This window comes from Sphaeramia orbicularis, chromosome 3 (assembly GCF_902148855.1).
Source record: "Sphaeramia orbicularis chromosome 3, fSphaOr1.1, whole genome shotgun sequence".
NCBI classification, from domain to species: Eukaryota; Metazoa; Chordata; class Actinopteri; order Kurtiformes; family Apogonidae; genus Sphaeramia; species Sphaeramia orbicularis.
The window spans coordinates 34,242,175-34,263,230 of record NC_043959.1 but is presented as its reverse complement, the minus strand read 5'-3'; the positions used below and the strand labels follow the sequence as shown (position 1 = coordinate 34,263,230).

Genomic DNA, 21,056 nt, shown 5'->3' with positions numbered 1-21,056 from the left:
CCTCTGATAGATTTAATTGCCATGAGGCGGCTTCTGGAGCTTAATCTATCTGAGGGGGAAGTGTGAGGGGGAACAAAACAAATAAATACACCACATGATTTTCTGTAATGAGGTTGGGTCTTGACTAGATGCACAACACAGAGACAGAAAGTGGTTTAACAGTGGTTTATTGTCAGACAGTTTGACATGGTGTAGTGGATCGGAGCGGTCTCAGAAGATCAGAAGGCATAGGTAAGCACAGGACAGGAGGAAAATGGAGAGTGGAGCATGGTTTAACCGTGAGGTAAATTGAGAGAGACGGTCCATCACCGGGATCAGGTAGAGGAGGATAAGACCGGGTAGCACAGATGTTGAGTGAAGGTAAATAGAGGACTGAAGGTAGGAAGTTGGTGCACAAGTGGTCGAGAAAACACACTGAGTCAGGAGCGAGTGGAAAGATTTATCAGTGATGGTTATTGATATGCAGTTACTGTCTACCATACACTGGAAGACTCTGATAACATACTGAAAATACGTGAAAGAGACTAAAGGGTGAGCGACTTCTATCTAAAGACTTAAAATTTTACAGGTTCACTTACTATAAGACTGCAACTAGTTTCCTTATGAGTCATGTTTGTTTTTTAAGTCTTTCTGCCTCTTTTTATTTTTTTGAGTGAGTAAAATAAAATTTAGAGTTTGGACCATATTCTTTGAGGTTTGGATCCTTGAGTCCGAAGAAGTGATTAAAAAAAAGTTACTAGAGCTGTTGAAAAGTATTGAAATGACCAGTGATCAGTGATCAGAGATGATCAGTGGTGCCTGTAGGGGGGGATAAAAGCACTTTAATCATTTAACAACACAGGAAGGACAAAATACAGCAAAACATGTTTGAGTGAATTACTGTCTGCACATCATCATCATCTGCAACACTAACATAAATATTTGTACATATGTATATATCCTAGATTGCCCTGTATATATCCTAATTTCTTACCTCATTCTCCAAAGGGGAGGCAGGGGGTATTGTTTTTGGTTAATTTTTGTTTGTTTCTTTGTTTGCTAACATTCTAGCAGCAAAACTATTGGTTGAATTCATACTAAATTGGGTTTGTAGATTGCCAGTGACCCAGAATAGAAATCATTACATTTTGAGGAAAGTAGGTTAAAGTTCAATTTTTTTAATGAATTTTTAAAATCTTTTTTCTTCTCCAAATTATTTATAATGGTCGAAATTTCAAATGTCTATAAAAAATATCAATTTTGTTTCAATTTACTTCAAAACATGACACATATATAAAAGCAACTGATATGCTGACATCAACACACACACAGACATGATGACATCAGCTGGATCGATGCCAGAATAAGCTACATTACATGCAAGGGGCGGGGTTTGTTGTGCCTGGCACCACTTGTTGTACATATTTCTCATGTGTAGTATAGAGTTAGCTTTAGTATGTTTCAGTCGTTTTTGTAGTACTTAGTAGCATATGTATATTTAATATTTTATCCTTTTCTTTTTGCACATGCCTACATTTTCAGTATTTGCTTAATATTTTTTATACAGCCTTACACACTGAGCTGCTAAACTGATTTTCCTTGTTCCTGTGACAGTGACAATAAAGATCTATTCTATTCTATTCTATTCTATTCTATTCTATTCTAGAGGGTAGAATAGGCTATTCTATTCTATCCTATCCTATTCTATTCTATTCTATTCTATTCTATTCTATTCTATTCTATTCTATTCTATTCTATTCTATAAATCATCAACATCATGACTGGATTTTGTTGCTTTTTTTTTTTTTCTCGCATTTTGTGCCTGTGAGTGCACATTTACTTGTTGTTGACTATGTTCTAGTGACTGTTTGCGTGAGCCAAGGCTTGAAACTTATGATTATATCAAACTGGTATGTTTTTGTCAACATTAAGAAAGAAAAAACGGAGAATTAAGACAATTCAGACAGGAGTGCACCTCATGTTTTTATTCCAATAGAATGTGCAACATTGAAATTGCTTGAATAGCCATATCTGGCCAGCTTCAGGCAGCGCACGAAACAAAAACACCAGAAAGGGAGAACAGGTTGGCAACCAAGAAATAGATACAAAAAGGTAACTTAGCAGGTAAGGATCAGACAAAAAAAAAAGTCAGGCTGGCAGGGTTCTGTACCTGAAGGTCATTCAGGATTTTTGTCAAAACAGACAGGGATTAGGCAGACGACAGATCGGGAGTGAAAAAAGTAATAAAACACCTGACAAGAGACCGAAACCTAGGGACAAACTGTGATTACTGTAAGTATTGGCAGGATAATACGGCTGTGTTTGTTGTGCTGGTTCAAAACAACCTGACAAAGGTGAGTAGTGGAGAGCTGGATTTCATGCTGAGGCTGATTGCAGATGGGAGGCAAGTGAGTGGAAACAGGAGGAGTTTGAAACCTGTAAATCAGCAAATCCTCCAAAACTGAATGACCAAATATGTCATCTGTCATCTATCTCACACAACCCATACTAGCTTCTGTAGGATTTGTGCCAATACAGGCATCTGGACAAATTAGACAAAATGGTGGGCAGCGAGACGAATGATGCAAAACTACCAGAGATTATGTTTAACCCATAAAGACCCAGGGCTACTGTTGTGTCAGTTCCCAAATGAATTTTTACCTCTGCCAAGGAGGTTTTCATTGGGGTTTGTCTGTTTGTTTGTTTGTCTGTTTGGAAGATAACTGAAAAAGTTATGGACAGATTTGGATGAAATTTTCAGGAAATGTTGATACTGGCACAAGGAACAAATGGTAAAATTTTATTGGTGGTTGGGGTGGGGGGGGGCTGATCTGCCTTGGCGGTGGTCTGCGCTCTCCGAGTGCTTTTCTAGTTCTCTCTAACCTTTCTTAAGCGATTTATCACCATTTATTGTATATCATCCTCTGTATTTTGCAATTTTCAGTGTAAATCATGTATTTTTCCTTATATTTAATTAGCTGATCATGTATATGTTCATGAAAACTCAGAGTAAACACAAAGGTTATAATATCAAAACACAGAAAACGTTTTGTTTTGGGTTTTTTTTGCCGGGACTGCTACCTGGAGATGTATTAAAAAAAGAAGACAAATACCTCTTTAAAATTCTTGTAATTGCTTCCAAAAAGGCCATTGCAAGGAACTGGCTCAAAACTGATGCACCCCATGAGGATCAGTGGCTATAACAGAGGAAATCTGCTCTATGGAAAAATTGACTTATTACCTACAGCTCAAGGAACATATCTTCATAAAGCGCTGGAGAAAATGGCTGGACTATAAACAAAACAATGCATAATTACTACTGTGTGTCGTTTAAATATTTTGTGCTCAACCAGTGACCCCTAGTTTCTGTGTTCTGTTGGCTGTAGATATAACAAATAAAAAAAACACAGAAAACTGCAGAGAAAGTGACTTTTTCAGCAATTCTATCAATAACTGTCCATAAAACAAGTGTCTCCATCCACTGTCATTGATCCAATTCCAAGGATTTTTACTGGTGAATCAATGTTGTAGAAGATGACGGTATTTCCACGTTCACTACGGAGCCTCTGAACATCCAAATGCATCACATCTGATGACCATGAAAAAATGACAAACTGTATTTTACACCAATTATTTACATGTATTGATAGGATTAGTGGATCAACTGTTAGTAAATCTTTTTTGGTTGCCAGTGGATGTTTGGGTCTTTATGGGTTAAATGTAATAAACCTCCAGTGCTTTTACACTGCAGTCATGCCAGGGTTGTAGTTTGGTTCAGAAATAATATAACACATGGTAATCACTGTGCACGTAGTAGTAACAGGCATGTGGTTATGGTTCAGACTTGGGTTAAGGTTTGGAAAAAGATCATGGTAAGAGTTAAAGTAAGAATGCTACATGTTTATATTTAACCCTGTAAAGCCTGGACCATTAAATCACTGACAGAAAATTCCAGTTCTTTGAAACTGGAGCCTTTATTGGTTCTTCTGAACAACCCCAAAAAATGTTTTTTCAATTATCAATTTCCATGAATGAGTTTCAATTTTGTATCATATTTGATACATCGGGTCTCAATGCTTAAATATTATTTTTGAACAAACAAAAACATAATATAACACAAACATGTCTAACAAATTGGTAATTCCTTTTGAAAATTGGTAAAGTTCTGCCTCGTTCCTCATTAATAACAATCTTGTCATGTCACTGGAAAGGCCTCTGGTAGACGAATTCCTCCCCCCTAGTGGATTATCTGTGTATTGCATGTATGTAATTGTATATGTCAGGTTTTTCAAGAAAAAAAAATATCACACTGATCCTGTAGAGGGCTTCAAAACTCATGTATTAAATATGATACGTTTGGTGTTATAGGGTTAATAGGAAAACAATGTGTAATAACGTTCTCTTCAAGGATAAAACAGAACATGGACACTGGGTCTGTTCTGTTAGATCCACCCTGTCCTCCTTCCACTAAGAGCTTGACCCTATATAATAAAGTCAGCAAATCAGACTCCACCTTGTCTACTCCGGCTTGTTTGAAGTACTCTGCCAGAAGAAGAGTTAACATTTCCATTGAGCAATGTCAGGATTGTCATTTTCCTGTCTTCCATTATGTGCTATCACTTTGAAAGGAAAGAACCACAACCTCCAGGCTCAAAATGGTAGGTTTTGACATAGCCACACTACTCTTTATGTGCCATTTTATTTCACAGGGACCTCATTTTTATACTATTGCAAACTTCCTCATGCTTACATGTTCCATCAGAACAACTTCCCTCCATATACTATTTTGCAAATGCACTGTCACGGCATCCTGCATTCAGCACCGCCCAAGAACTAGCCAAATATCCCAGATACAGTAAGTTTTATCCCTATTCCAGAGTGATAGTGGAGGGTGCTAGAAGTATCTATAGCACCAGCACAGTACTAAAAAAGTGTGGAGATATGTCTGAGAATGTTAGATGACATTGTGTCTAATCGTCACAATATACCACTTCTTAAAACACATTTTCATAGACTTGCCTTTATGTGAAATTGTCCCTTCTTATTGTGGAATATTTAATTTTACCCTGTTTTGGTTATTCATTTATATTGTCATACATGATGTTCTTTTATTTCACGCCTTCATTTTTGCATTAATTTGACACATCGTGTTGCGTTATTTCTGCCCTCTCTACTTCGAAAGACTCATATTTATTCGGAGTGTCATGTTTATGCGTTTGCCGTACATATCTCTTTTATTCTGTTGTTTTCTGTTTTAGTGTCGTTGTTTGCATCTTGTATTCTGCTGTTGTGCCCTTCTGCTTTGTCTGTCAAAGCACTTTGTAAACTCAGTTTTTAAAGGTGCTACATAAATAAAGTTATTATTATTATTATTATTATTATTATTATTATTATTATTATTATTATTATTATTATTACTCATAAACTGGAGTTCACGACTGTTACCTGCTAAACCACAGGACATTGCTGTGGGTCATATTAACCCATACAGACCTAAACATCCACCACTGAACAAAATCATCTACTGATCAAAAATGTTTAATACCTGTTGATCCACTAATCTTATCAATACACGTAGATAACTGGTGTAAAATGCAGTTTGTCATCTTTTCATGGTGATCAGATATGACCCATTAGGACGTTCAGAGACTCCGTAGTTACCGTGGAAACACCATCATTTTCTACAACATTGATTTACCGGTAAAATTCATGGAGTTGGATCAAAGACAGTGGATGGAGACACTTGGTTTATGTTCAGTGAATGATAGATTTAACTAAAAAAAAGTCATGTTTTCTTCAGTTTTCTCTGTTTTTGATATAATTACCCTCAACTTTGGTCTGAGCTTTAGTTAACATCTACATGTTCAGTAAATTAAATAGAGGAAAATACCTGATTTTCACTGAAAAAAAAGTAAAACAGTGGTTAATATTATAAAAGGTGCTGATAAAGTATGATAAATTAATTAAGGAAGGTTAAATGTAGTATACTGACATAAAAGTAGCACTAGGTCTTTATGGGTTAAGCAGGATGGCCAAATGCCCTGTGAACACATTTATCTAGAGCACAAACCTGATGGATCATGACAAATATCACTAAAACAGCTCTGAACTGGTAGAATAAAAGACCTGAGGCTGGTGCCTGTAGAAAGCAGAACATCTGTAAATTATTTGTTTATAATGGTTTGAAAATGAAATAGGAAACACACATAGGGCACACCACTTTCAATTAAGCCACTGTAATGAGGAGCTGTTGTAGAGGATATGGCAAAGTCTTTATTGCTTTGTTTTGGAAAAAGGAAAATGATTAAAACGCTAAGGGGAACTTCATCCTAAATGTCAAATTTCAAATCAATGCCGTGGACCTAACAATCTTCAAGACAAGCACCTACAGAGGTTTATTACACGGCAGGCTGATGGTTTGCAGAGTAGCAGGCAGTAAACTTCCATGTACATATCCTGTCCTATTCATAGAACAGCCTCACAGCATCAGCCTGAGCTCTGAAACACACTTGCACTTCTTTGCGCGGTGTGACTTTTGTGATCAGATAACACTTTCTATTTCATGACAAGAGCAGCTTGCAATACGCTGTAGCAAAAGTTGTACTCCGGTGCCATATCTTTTGCCTTTGGTCTATCTGGCTTATGACGACACAGCATGGGAGACATTCTGTTTATTTGAGGACTGCGCTGCAGGGTGCGTCACCTGCTATGGTGGTAAAATGTAAACAGCACCAGTAGAACCACATCATGCATGACTCAAATGTTGGCTCCTGATTCGCCATTTCCTCTAAAATGGCTGGCAGGTGGGAGACGTTAAGGCTAAGAAAACATTAGTGAATCTGTTTCATTCTATTTTATTTTGCACTAAATGAGTTGGAAGGTTCTGACTCCATCAGGAAGCTCTACCTAATTTCCAATAATATATTTTAAGTGCTGCCAGTGTTAACAGCGTTATGCAATCCCACGCATACCGTCACTCATTCATTACCAAAAACCTAAAATAACAGAAGAACAAGACAGCAAGATGCATGTATGTATGTCAGCTGTAGCTCCTTTGTACAAACACTAACATGGCTGATGTTGAGATCAGTGTTGGAATGGAAACAACTGATTCTGTGGGCAGGGAGCTGAGTCATTAATGTGACCAGGCTAGCAGACATGACGGAATCCCTTGGCTCTGCTCATTCAGACTACCAATGTGTTACCCCAGCAACAGAGAAAATCCACAAACTGGGGCCTGATGTTCAATGTAACCTCAGGGTTTGGATGAAACCTTAAAGCTTAAAATCTAATGTTAAGTAAACACTAAGTAAACATTAGGGACACTGGAGTTATCAATGTCCAATGCAAACCTACAAGGACAACATTAGTATTGTCCATATGTGATTTATTCTTGATACATGAAGTGTAAGTAGTGATTACTGATGTTTTTAAAAAATGAACAAAAAGAGGAATGTGTCTGAAAATGAAATTATTCCAACTTTATGGGCATTCCTGTATTTGGCCTTTGTAATACAACCCAACTTTGGCTCTGGAAACACTATGTACCAGTGGTGATTTCTCATAGACTGCAAGGGAAGCCTGGTTTTCCCTAAAATTACAAAAATTAAATGGTTAAATATGTACGGTTGTGTTGACATTTCATTGACTACAAATGTGTTAGAACACGTTCATCTCACAGACGAGTTCGTTCAGAATCAGCTTTATCACATATCAGCAGACTCGATAATGTTCACTTCTCATACATTCCTGTTGCGCTGTTTTCTCATACGATCTATGGTCAGTGCATTTGCCCGTAGACGCTCAGTGTCCATGCACTTCAATGGGACTGAGTGGAACAGTTTTTTTTTCATTGTCTCAAAACTGGATGGTAATTGGATAAATGCCACGATGTTGTCCCGCCCCCGGACGCTTGGCGTCTCTGGGGGTGAATGGAGCTGTGGGCGGAGCTCAGCTGGGCTGGACACTAGGCTTCCATGTGCTGATGAGAGGATCAGTTGAAAGGCTGAATCCCATTTGATTGACAGCTATTTTGAGATCTACTCCTTCACTGACAGTTCAGTTTAATACCGTCGTGCATTCTGCTGTGAAATCAAGAGAGAAACCACTACGAAATTACTCGTTCATTTCTTGCACTGTAAATAAAACAGACTCATTGTACTTTATTGTTTCAATTTAACATAATTTCAACGTTTTCTTGTTTACTTGGTACGTTAAGGTCACTGACCATTTTCTTAAAAAGGAACGGAGGGCTGAATTTATGTTTAAATAACTTGACCATTTTTTTTATGTAAGCCAACAATGAGCTTCCCCTCTCTGAAAGACGAGCAGCCGCTGCTGGTATGTACTATATAACTAGACTAGTATATTTTGCTATAATTCAATTGTTGAGGAGTTGATTTCATTGCAAACATATTCCAATGTGCAAAGAACAGATTTTACATAACAATATTGTGCTGAAATGCTACAAAACTAAAATATCTTATGAGAATAACTTTAGCTCAGTCATGTATTATCAGAGAGTAAACATTCTTTTAATAGATGAAAGTATAAATACATACAATTTAGTATTAACTAAATATTACAATATTATATAATATTATATTTAGGTGGTCAAATATAAATGAGAACATGACACTGAATGTTAATGTTCTAATCCCTACATACCAACCATAAATAAATAAACTGTGATACAGATATAGAAACATTAAATATATATCTAAAGGCTGCAATGTTCTCCACCAGTATTTATCTAAAAACCTTCAGTTTTTATAAGTGCTGTATTTAACAAATGTGAAGAAACCTATATGTATTACTTGCTTTTTTTCCAATGCAAGAACAAAATTTAACATCTCTTGAAAATTGTGATCTCCCTGATTTCTATGCAAAGGGCTTGAGTTGGAAATTCTAAACGCCTCATGCCAGTGCCTCTGCTCCATATGGAATCACAGGAGTGCCAAAATTAAAAGGAAATAAATGTGGAAATAAAAAGAGAATCAAAAAAAGAAATTTGGAAATAAAGAGAATCAATAAAAGAAAATTGGAAATAAAAAGAGAATCAATAAAAGAAATGTGGAAATAAAAAGAGAATCAATAAAAGAAATTTGGAAATAAAAGGAGAATCAATAAAATAATTTTGGAAATAAAAAGAGAATCAATAAAAGAAATTTGGAAATAAAAAGAGAATCAATACAAGAATCAATAATAAATATACAAATGCAGTCATATCATTGCTTTTGCTTATTCCATTTTGACATTGTCTTTTCCATTTGCGTTTTGACATTGTCTTTTCCATTTACGTTTTGACATTGTCTTTTCCATTTACGTTTTGACATTGTCTTTTCCATTTGCGTTTTGTCATTGCTTTTACCTGATGGCTCAAGCTGTCAATCAAATGGCTGTGGGCGGGTCTTTCTGTCCAGGATAACTAGTCGATACCTGATCAGACGATTCCGGTTTGACAGTGGCTATGTTTATGTGTTAGCTCTCAGTGCGGGAGACCAGAAGTAGCGTCACGGACAAGACGTAGACACACATACACATTTATCTGTAGTAAAAAGAGGGAAAGTTAAATATGGTTGACGTGGACAAATTGAGAAGAGGCGTTCAACGAGAATTATTAGCAATTGCTCGGTATGTGGAGGAAAATTTTCCAACAGACTATATTTTAAGGTTGGTGGAAGATGTAATGGAAAGTCTTGGAGAAATATCTGCACTGACGAATGCAGACATGGTCCTAGTTGACACATGTGTATGTGTGTCTATGTCCTGTCCGTGACGCTACTTCTGGTCTCCCGCGCTGAGAGCTAACACATAAACATAGCCACTGTCAAGCCGGAATCGTCTGATCAGGTATCGACTAGTTATCCTGGACAGAAAGACCCGCCCACAGCCATTTGATTGACAGCTTGAGCCATCAGGTAAAAGAAATGACAATAAGCAAATGGAAAAGACAATGTCAAAACGCAAATGGAAAAGACAATGTCAAAATGGAATAAGCAAAAGCAATGATATGACTGCATTTGTATATTTTTTATTATTGATTCTTGTATTGATTCTCTTTTTATTTCCAAATTTCTTTTATTGATTCTCCTTTTATTTCCAAATTTCTTTTATTGATTCTCTTTTTATTTCCACATTTCTTTTATTGATTCTCTTTTATTGATTCTCTTTTTATTTCCAAATTTATTTTATTGATTCTCTTTTTATTTCCACATTTCTTTTATTGATTCTCTTTTTATTTCCACATTTCTTTTATTGATTCTCTTTTTATTTCTACATTTATTTCCTTTTAATTTTGGCACTCCTGTGATTCCATAGCTCTACAGTGGTTAAACTGTATATCTGAGTATTTACATTTAGACTTAAAGTTTATATTTAAGTCTTATTTAGACCTATGTTAAAACCTTCTGCATGTACAGTTAATGTACAATTATTTGCAAATTTAATATAACACTCATAATTGTGCTCGTTGATGTGTAATCACCTAAACACAAGAACTGATGCTTTTCACTAAACGAGCTATTCACATCTAACAAATCGTCTTCCACCATCTTTCAACCATCAAAAATCCAATGAATAATTTTACACTTTAAAATTATTATTGTGTTGAGTCAGATGTTTGTACATCAGCCATTATTTGAGTTCTGTTAAAACTGTTGAGTCTCATAATTGTCCTATTAATAATGATTCAGACAAGCATGACGCCTGTTCATACAGGTTTCCTATCTTTTATTAATATTTATCTTGTGCCTCATCCACACAAATGGAGATATTTTGCAGAACGGATATTTTTCTCTACATGTGGGCCAGTGTTTGGTCACACAAATATTTTTTTATATCCGCGTGTTTGGGGAAAATAGAGACATTGGACAACAATAACATCGCACCTCATTTTGTGAATGTGTGTTATTGCTTTGTGTAATGAACACGAACCTGAAACAATGTGTCCTGCTGTAAAAATCAGTGTATGACCTGCAGTAGATTGAGGTCAGAACAGATATTTTTGAGATGGACCAGATTGGCGTTATGGCAAACTCCACATAATCTAAAGTAGTTTTTCTCAAATGGGGTACATGTACCCCCAGGACATTGGAAGGAGCCCAGGGGGTACTTGAAATTTTTTGGGAAAAATACATTAACCCATAAAGACCTGAACAACCACTGGTGACCAAAATCATGTACCAATATAAAATGTTTAATGACTTCTGATTCATTAAACCTATTAATCCATGTAAATAATTGGTGTAAAATTCAGTTTGTCATTTTTTCATGGTCATATGACCCATTTGGACGTTTAGAGGCTCTGTAGTGAACGTTGAAACACTGTCATCTCCTACAACATTGATTCATCAGTAAAACCCATGGAGTTTAATAAATGACAGTGGATGGAGAAACTTGGTTTATGTTCAGTTAGTGACAAATTTTGTTGAAAAAGTCAGATTTTCTTCATTTTTCTCTTTTTCTGATATTATGACAATTAACTTTTATCTGAGCGTTTATGATCATGATTAGTCAATAAAATTTTGGGGTACAGATTTTTATTGAAGAAATGCAAATTACAGAGGATAATACTATAATAACTGGTGATAAATTGCTTTAAAAAAGTGAAAGAAAAATTAATTTGGGAACTGCCAGGAAAAGTAACACTGGGTCTTTATGGGTTAAATAAGTCATCATGTACTGAATACAAAAAAATAATAAGAATTAATGCTGAAATATAAAACACAATTTATACATTCATACAGTATAATAAAATTGACACCCCTGACCTTATTTCATTTCAATATTGTAAAAACTTGTAGGCCCCTCCTAAGTTTTGGTAACATTTTAAGAACATTTCTATTTTATATTATTCAAGATGGGTTTATTTGAGTAATTAAGTAATTATTTTTTGTGGATGAAAAGTTCATTTATTCATTAATGACCGATTAATTTATTTTTGTTAGCAATGAATGGGGCACTTTTCAGTTTATATTTTGCACACCAAATTTACTTATAAAGATGTGTTATTTTTAATATTTTATAGTTAGATATATGTTGTTTGTTTACAAGATTTTGAAAATAAAAACACACTTTTGGCATGGGAACACATTTTTTTTTCCTAATTTTTTCAATCAAAAATGCTGAAGCGAGAGTTGGGGGTACTTTGTGAAAGCATATATATTGAAGGGGGTATTCAAGTGTAAATAGTTTGAGAACCACTGATCTGAAGGATACAGTTAAAAAAAAAAAAAAAAAACACACACACAAAGGTCAATCCAGTATCATCCATGGTGTCCACAGTTTCAAGTCCACCACAAAAAATGTTTTAGCTCAGTGTTTGTACCACTTTGTAGTTTCTGCATTGTCATATTATATTATATTTGGTAAAATAAAGGTTGTGCAGAAATAACTTTTCTTAAAAACTATCTGTTTAGAAAAATATCTGTGTTCATGTGCAAAGGGCATCAGACCTCCATATTGCTTAGAATGGATAAGTGATGCACCAGCTCCATTATAGCTGCTGTGCTGTTCATATGAGCATGCACTACTTAACAAATTATACCCTATAATTACACCCAGATTATCACAGTGAATTAAGAATCACATTTAGCTGTTTGCAACCATGAACGTGCTGAAAATGTTCCTTTATCTAAGGTTTTTATTTGGACGTTTTTTGAAAGCTAACTTGATCCACACAAAAAGTTTCATGTTGTCAAGTTTATATTCAAACAGGAATTTGTGATCCTCTGTAATTAAACACACAAGGCAATATGGCCGCCTCACATCAATAGGACTTGATTTCATTGATTGTGTACTCTAGTAACATACTAATGCAGTGTTGTGATATGAAAAAGTATAATTTATGTGAACACAAAATGTTTTAATTTGCAGTGTCGCTTGATGCTCTGTGATATAATTTAGCACTATCCCCATTTTCATCAGCTGCTGTCAACAAACTGCACAGTGGAAGCAGGCAACACCTCCCTGCGGACCTGAGCACGTTGTCTGCTCAGAGCCTCTGATTGTCCGCGGCACATTGAATATGCATGTGGATTACACTGCTGTGAAAAGATGGATATGAATAACAAAGATGATATGATGATACAGGACCATTCAATCTTTGTCCTGTTATTCCTAGATCCTTGGAGGATGCACAAATCAAATGGTACAAAAATAAAAAATCAACATCATTTGGGAAGTAATAGAGTTGCTCACATTTTACATTTCAGACTTTCAAGTAGACACTCTCATCTTTATGATGAGTGAGACAGCATAATAATTTAGAGTCATTACTTTGTCAAAATGAATATTATATGGCAGTAAAAAGATTTAAGCAAAGCAAAAAAGGGAGGATTTTACTGTTCTTGACAGCATTATGACTATAGTCTCTCTCTGGTCCATCTGTAAGCCCTCATTTTCTTAACAGTATTTTTTTTAAAGTGCTTTCTGAATCACGTTTTCAAATGTAATCATGTGACCATTTTTAATTGATTATGATACAGCAAAATAAGAAAAAACTACACATGGAAATTCAGCTTGTTAGGCCTATGAGATTACCGCCTCCTTTAGAGAATGGCTTTAGAAAATGGCCTCCAACAAAGTACAATCTGAACCGAGTAGCAGGGTGGTTGAGTGCTTGAGGAGAACACCCTGGAACCAAACAGGAACAGATTCGATCCCAGCAACAGCCATCTGTTGTGTTGAAGTGGCCCTGGGCTACACACTGAACCCCTACCTGCTATCTTGTTCTTAGCCTCAGTGAAAATGAGCAACAGGAAACAACACTGCTTATTCATTTCTTAATAGGTGAACACGGCAAAACAGTAGAGCGAGCAAATTTTAACATAATTGTAGGAGATCATGTAAGCTGCTTGACACTGGCGACTGCTATTGATGTATGGAAGTGGATTAATGATTCAAGTATTGAAGGAGACAAAGATAAATTTGCAGTAAATGTGCAGATGAGGGAACATAAAAAAGGCAAGGACATGTTTTGCTGCTTGTGTGTTCTTTTAGTTAGTTTCCCCTCTGAGCAATGCATAGTGATGAAACTTGAAAATAAAGCACCATCACAGTAGACACCAATGTGCTCTCAACATTTATCTAAAATATTTTAAATGTTGCTAATATGAACACATGTACTGTGAAAGATCAATTAAAAACATGAACAGTATATTGTCATGGTATAATATGTATCAGTAACATGCACTTTGGAGTCATGAGGTGCATTTCCATAGACATATTTAATGTGTATGTTAGGAATTTGCACAGGAAAATGTTTATAGAAACAGAAAATGTGCTTGATTAAAGTGATTTTTTTTTGGCAATTTTGCACAGAATAGTAAAGGCATATAGTGTTTTTCAACCACGGGATCGGGACCCCACGTGGGGTCGCCTGGAATTCAAATGGGATCACCTGAAATTTCTAGTAATTGATAAAAATAATTAAATAAAAACTTACAAATAAAAATATATGGTGAGTTGAGAGAGACAATTACAATACATCAAAGACATGACAAACTTTGAAGCTGAAACTGAAGCACTGTGGGACTGTTTATCTGTCAAATGTTCATTGTGAACAGTTTCAGATGCTGCAGCTCTTTCATAATTCATAGTTTGAGTTGTTTGTTCAGTATTAATTGTCAGCCTTGTAAATCCAAGCTGGACTGACTGTACATATCCTGGCCAAGGAAAATAAAATTCTCAGTTTGTGCAGTAATCTACACCTGGCTTTTCTGCCTCTGTCCATAATAATATACATTATATAGACTAAATGTCATCTAAAATTAATGTGTATTTGCAACATAGTATAGCAAACTATTACATGATCAAAAACAAATTAATTTAAGGAAATAAAAAATGTCTCCATTTTGAATGTCTGGGGTCGCCTGAAATTTGTGATGTTAAAATGGGGTCATGAGCCAAAAAGGTTAGGAACCACTGGTATAGAGGGAATGGAAATATATTTATTGGATTCATTCTGACATAGCACCCTTTTAAGTCACATATTTGATAAACTGACTGATCAGTTGTTTGCTGTGTCTTGGAGTCTGGTACAAAATGTACAGTGGATTGAAAGTGAAGACCAAATTATTTATCTGTTTCATCCGCAAAAAAAAAAAAAATCTTAAGAGTTCAAATAGCAACAGAATGCTCTACTTCTACTCTATTTATAAGAGTTAAATTTAATGTAACCTGCACTGACATGTGAAAATGACACAGTGACTTATTTCCTCCAAATAAGTTTAGGGATTTGCATATAATTCATATTGTCATTTTTGAGATTATTTGCTTAAATTTGATTGACATTTTGTGGAAACACAGCTATGATCACCAATCGGCAAATGACGTCCAATAGTCACTTTCCATTCTAAACTATTATTCTCTTTTTTATTGACCCTCAAATTACGCACATATAACTTGCCCATAAAAATTTGCCTAATGGAAAAATGACAATTTCACCAAACTCTTGTTTTTCGATGAAAAGTTTTTGCATTGGCAAGAGGTGGTTTAGCTAAATTGGTATATCAGACAAAACTGCACTGGAAAGACCTTTTTCCACAATGAGAGTCACGTGAATAAAAAAACAAACAAACAAACAAAAAAAAAATAATGTTGATGGATGATGTGAACGCATCAGGAAACTGAATCTTTTTTTTTTAATTTAGCATGGAATAGAGAGGTAATATATAATAATAATAATGAATATATCCGGGGTGCGATTTGTTGGGGGGGTCGACCCCCCCCTCTGGTTTTTATATCCCTACTTCTGATCAATGTATTTCATTCTTGGGGGGGACAACCAGCCAATTGAAATAACAGGCAGGTTATAACAGTTTTCTTACACCTATGTCCTACTTTACTTGTGCTAACGTTCACCTGAACCAAACTGTCGGCAGTCTCAGAATTCACGAACATTCCCATGCACTGAGGTGCTGTAAAGGGGGGATAAACATGACAAATTCATGGGCCCCAGCATTTATGGGGGGTCCATAGAGCAGTGGAGGGGGTCCAGTGGATACAGGTTAGAAGCTGTGAAATTTTCATGTATGATCCACTGTATAATACAGGAATAGAACCCAGGAGTTGGACGTTGAAAGTATGTAAAGTTTCACTTTCTTTTTGCACCAGTGTTAGTATCTGACAAAAAAACAAACAAAAAAACCCCCAAAACATCCCCACCTCTGTTTTTTTGACAAATCAAACTTTGAATATATCTGTAAATCAATGTGATATTTATGTTCGTCACCATGTTTATGGAATGACTTCTCGTGTCATCTTGCAATAATAAACAAATCATCGCGTTTGTGATTTCATGGAAAAACCGACATTACACACTTCTGTTTTTTCAACATTTAGTATGGGTAAAGTTTTGTGCATATGTCTAAAGGAAAAGCCACTATTGGATGGTTAGGTTTTTGGGTAATTTACCAAAATGACACATAAAAGTGAGAAAATGCCTTTTTTTCCAAAGTAAAATGATTCTCATCTATCTATCTATCTATCTATCTATCTATCTATCTATCTATCTATCTATCTATCTATCTATCTATCTATCTATCTATCTATCTATCTATCTATCTATCTATCTATCTATCAATCTATCAATCTATCTATCTATCGATCTATCTCAATGTCGTGCTGTTTTGTTCGTATGGCTCAGGGACATGTTCACAACACAGGATACATAACCTACTAGTTTTATTGTTTATGGGTTTCTGCTCGATTATATGTGAAACCATACTCCATATAGCTTCTTCAGTTGCCAACTGAAGGACACCATGGCTGAACAAGCAACAATTATAGTGAAAACAATCAATAGATGAAGATTAGCTACTAAGCTGCAGACAAGTTGCCACATAAAGATATATGTGCTGAGATGAATATGTGATTTTGATGCTGCACTATCACTAAATGTTTCCCACGAGTGAGGCATGTGGTAACATCAGAACAAGATTCATATGGCTCCCAGTAGCCTTAGATGTCAAATAGCTTCTGTTTGGTGGTAATCTCTTATGATTCTAGCCATTGTTTTCAATACCACTGTCTGGCTGTGATTTACGACTTTGTTGGGATGATCTACAGTGCTCATGCCGCTGCCTTAATGGGAAAATGTTTAATAAAATAGAATGTCTCTGGTGTGTTCCTGGGATATTGATCTACATTCTGCCTCCCTCCCTGTTTTTATAGAGGCACAGCACTCTCCTACAGCCCAAACACTTGAGAGTGGGCATGCAGTGGTGAAGTAGCACTCCTCTAGATTAAAGCACATGCCTAACATCAATCAGATAACCAGTTTTTCTTTGTGTTTTTCTTTTTTTATGCATGACACGCAAGTGGTTCGAGCCGCCTTGTAAAGATGAGGACAAAGAAAGATACAAGGAAAGGACAAAGAAGAACGAAGCAATGATGGGAAACGGGAATAAGGAAGATGTTTTGCACAACATTCACCGCAAATGGTAAACAGTGACAAGTTATCCTCCAAACCGATCATGACGCACATTTGGCAGTCACAGCTTGGAAATGGGAATGGAGTATTACGACCTCCTCGGTTTCACTCCCTGAGACAAACCCATGTCTGTTACCTCTATGCAAATGCAATCACATGCACAGGCAGACAGATGTACAGGCTTGCCTTCTAATGTATGAGACTATGAAATTATATCCACCTTCCATCTGTTGGCCAGAGTCAGATTTATAAAATGGCCTCCAACAACAGTATTAATATACAAAGCCAACTGTGCTGTTTTTTTCACCTTTATTTCTCCAGGGGCTGTGACTGTCTTAGTTTTCCAACAGCGACACAGACTGTTCCACACTGAGATTCTTTGCTGTAAACCCAGATTCCATTGAGGAAGGTTGTGTTGTTTTATGGCAGTTGAATGTAATGCTTCTGATTCAACCATCTTTACAAAAGCATCCCACAAATGTCTCTGCTCACTAAAAACACAAATACATTCCAAGTCTATTTTTGTATGACGATAGCGTAACAAAATTCCATACATTTATGGCAATGACAGTCAAGCATTGAAAAATGCCTTGACATCTGTTTCATCTGTTTGAGCGCATGCATCATTCAGTAGCTGTCTAACATAATGTTACATAAACACATTGTTTCCCATTAATTACCCTGACTCCACAGTATAATTTGTCCTGCTACAGTCTTATCATAATAAACTGAGCACATTTGTACATTTCACAAGAACACATCAAAGTCAGCAGCTGAAAATTAAAACTGAATATTTGATTAAAATACAAAGTCTATTAAACAAAAAGAACCACCGTTAAAGCCAAGTTATCAGTACTGATGTTGAATATATATATATATATATATATATATATATATATATATATATATATATATATATATATTTTTTTTTTTTTTTTTTTTTTTTTTTTTTTTTTTTACAATATCTAGTGCTAAAGGTTTGTAAAACTGCACAGATGAGACATGCAAGAACAATGCCACAACAGCACAGAGCATCTGGTCAAAGTAAAACCCTCTGTTTATACACAGTCATGTAATATCACTACACAGTCATAATGATAAGGATGATGAAATGCAATTACAAAATAATTACAGGGGTGAATGTATTTTCATATTTGGCAATTAAAGCAGATGAAAAGAAGCCATTTAACGTCATAGCAGATTTATTTATGATGGCGCATCATAAGACGGGGTTTCTGACTAACTTTAATTTCCAATTTTATCCCTGTGTTGATTATAGGATACACAAGGAACACACATGATCAGTGAGTCTTAAAAATAAAATAGACAATATTTGATTTTTATTTCCTATTAGCGGGAAACAAATGGAACCATTGCTCTTCTCTGCACTTTTACTGAAAAAAATATGAAAAGCAGACAAATTGTGACAATTTGTCTCAATTACATTATCGATATAAAAGTGACAGGCAAAATTGGCCAAATTATAGCTATATTAAAATGATTCTCCTGCACAGAAACCACAGTTTCAACACAAAGAGCAGTTTTTCTAGCAGCTACAACTGAAAATCCATGGGGACAGACAAATGGAGAGAGGGGAAGGGAAGGAGGGGTCCGGGTCTAACAAAGAGACTTTGGTTCAATACCAAAGCAAAATGAAAAAATAGCAGAAATGAAATTTCAATTGATGGTTTTAGCTATCAGAGGTTTCCCAGGGACCGATCCTCTGGGGGAGGGATGGCCTGAATTATAGTCCAATCAGACAAACAGTTGCTGCTACTAAGTGTTGGTCTCTGTGGATTTGGTCATTATTCAGGCTACAACACTACAGATTAAAGAGCACTACAAAGTAGTTAGTGGGTAGTTACTGTACTTTGATCATAGTACAAAATAAATGATGCCTACTTACAAATGACCTCTACACTCTTTAGTTTACAAATGCATCTCTTTTCACATCTATAATTATTATTTTATATGTTTAGTCATTATCTCACTACAGCTGTCAGTGTAAACCTCTTTTTATTCAGTGTTGTCCTTTATCTAAGCTTAACATTATCAACTTAATTTGTCTATTAATTTTGTTGCACTTGTATGGCACTTGTATATTCAGAACCCTATGGCCTTTAGGTTATGTAAGCAGCCTGCAGAATTGTGTATGTGCAAATCAGAGGTCAGTCATGTACTGAGAGTTTCATTTTCATCAATCAGCTGTGAAAACCATGTTTATAATGTGTGTCTATTGTCTATTATGTGGAAATAATGAGCTGTGAAGCCTCAATACAAAGATTCATCAAAAATGTGGCTGAATATACAAAAGCTGAACTGTATTCTGTGTCTAAATCTAAACTCTAAATGCAGCTCCATGCAAATTGAAATAACCGTCAGCGACTTTAACATTCAGTTTACTCCTTCAGTACGTGAGAGAGCTGCGCTGTTATGAAGCCATGCCAGAACCATCAGCTCACAGTGTTTTAACGCTGCTAATATCACCCCAGACAGGATGCAGTCCCGCAGTACCCCCAAGACTGTTCTGTGTCACCAGTTTGCCGATGTAGCCTTGAGTGGAAACTACCTAAGCCTCTGAGTGTCATCGCTCGCTACAGGCTCAGCCAATCCGCAGCAGAGATTTGGCAGAGCTAAACGTCGCGGGAGCATTGGTCCGTGCTCTGAAAGGTATCAACGCTTCGCACATGACTAAGCTCAAGCATTTCTGTCCAAAATGAAAATGACTATAATTAGCGTGCCATTTTGCCAAGTGTCATCAGGCTATGATCCTCTCTGGATTCAGCTGATGCCATGCTGGAGTTGCTCGACAGTTGCTGAGAAAGCAATGGATCTGCATCAACACTTTACACCTCCATCTCTGTGGGATAATAAGCAGCGTACATCAACACTGTCAACCTGCTGGTATTACACTGTTAAATACTGTGAATCTTCAGTACAGGTCATTTTCAGATAGAGCCCTTTAAGTGTTTCACTGGTACACGACTAAGGTTGTGTATAACATTTATCAGAGTCTGTGGACTGTTAAGGTTTGTTTTTAGAACACCTGAAAGGTTAAAGAACATCATAAAGACCCAAACATCCACTGGTGATTACAACCATCTACTGATCTAAACTGTTTAATACCTGTTTATCCACTAATCCTATCATTACATGTAAATAATTAGTGTAAAAGGCAGTTTGTCATCTTTTCATGGTCATCAGATATGACCCATTTGGATGTTCAGAGGCTCTGTTGTGAACGTGGAAACACCGTCATCTTCTACAACATTGATTCAACAGTAAAAACTCATGGAGTTAGATTAATGACAGTGGATGGAGACACTTGTTTTATGTTCAACTAGAAAAGCACTCGGAGAGCACAGACGTTCACCAAGGCAGATCAGTCCCCCCCAACCCCTCACCCCACCCCACCACACCACCACCAAAATTTAATTTAATAATTTGTTCCTTGTGCCAGTATCAACATTTCCTGAAAATTTCATCCAAATCTGTCCATAACTTTTTGAGTTATCTTGCCAACAGACAAACAAACAAACAAGCAAACTCAGAAGAAAACATAACCTCCGCCGTTCCTTAGCAGAGGTAATTATTGATATATTTTGCTGAAAAAGTTACTTTTTCTTCAGTTTTCTTTGTTTTG

General features: G+C 36.0%; 1 protein-coding gene across 3 annotated transcripts in view; it reads right to left on the bottom strand.

The window, feature by feature from the left end:
* The window catches only part of ntrk3b (neurotrophic tyrosine kinase, receptor, type 3b), a 201,168-nt gene that overhangs the window by 155,674 nt on the left and 24,438 nt on the right, over nucleotides 1–21,056 (bottom strand). The gene's annotated exons all lie outside the window — the stretch shown is intronic.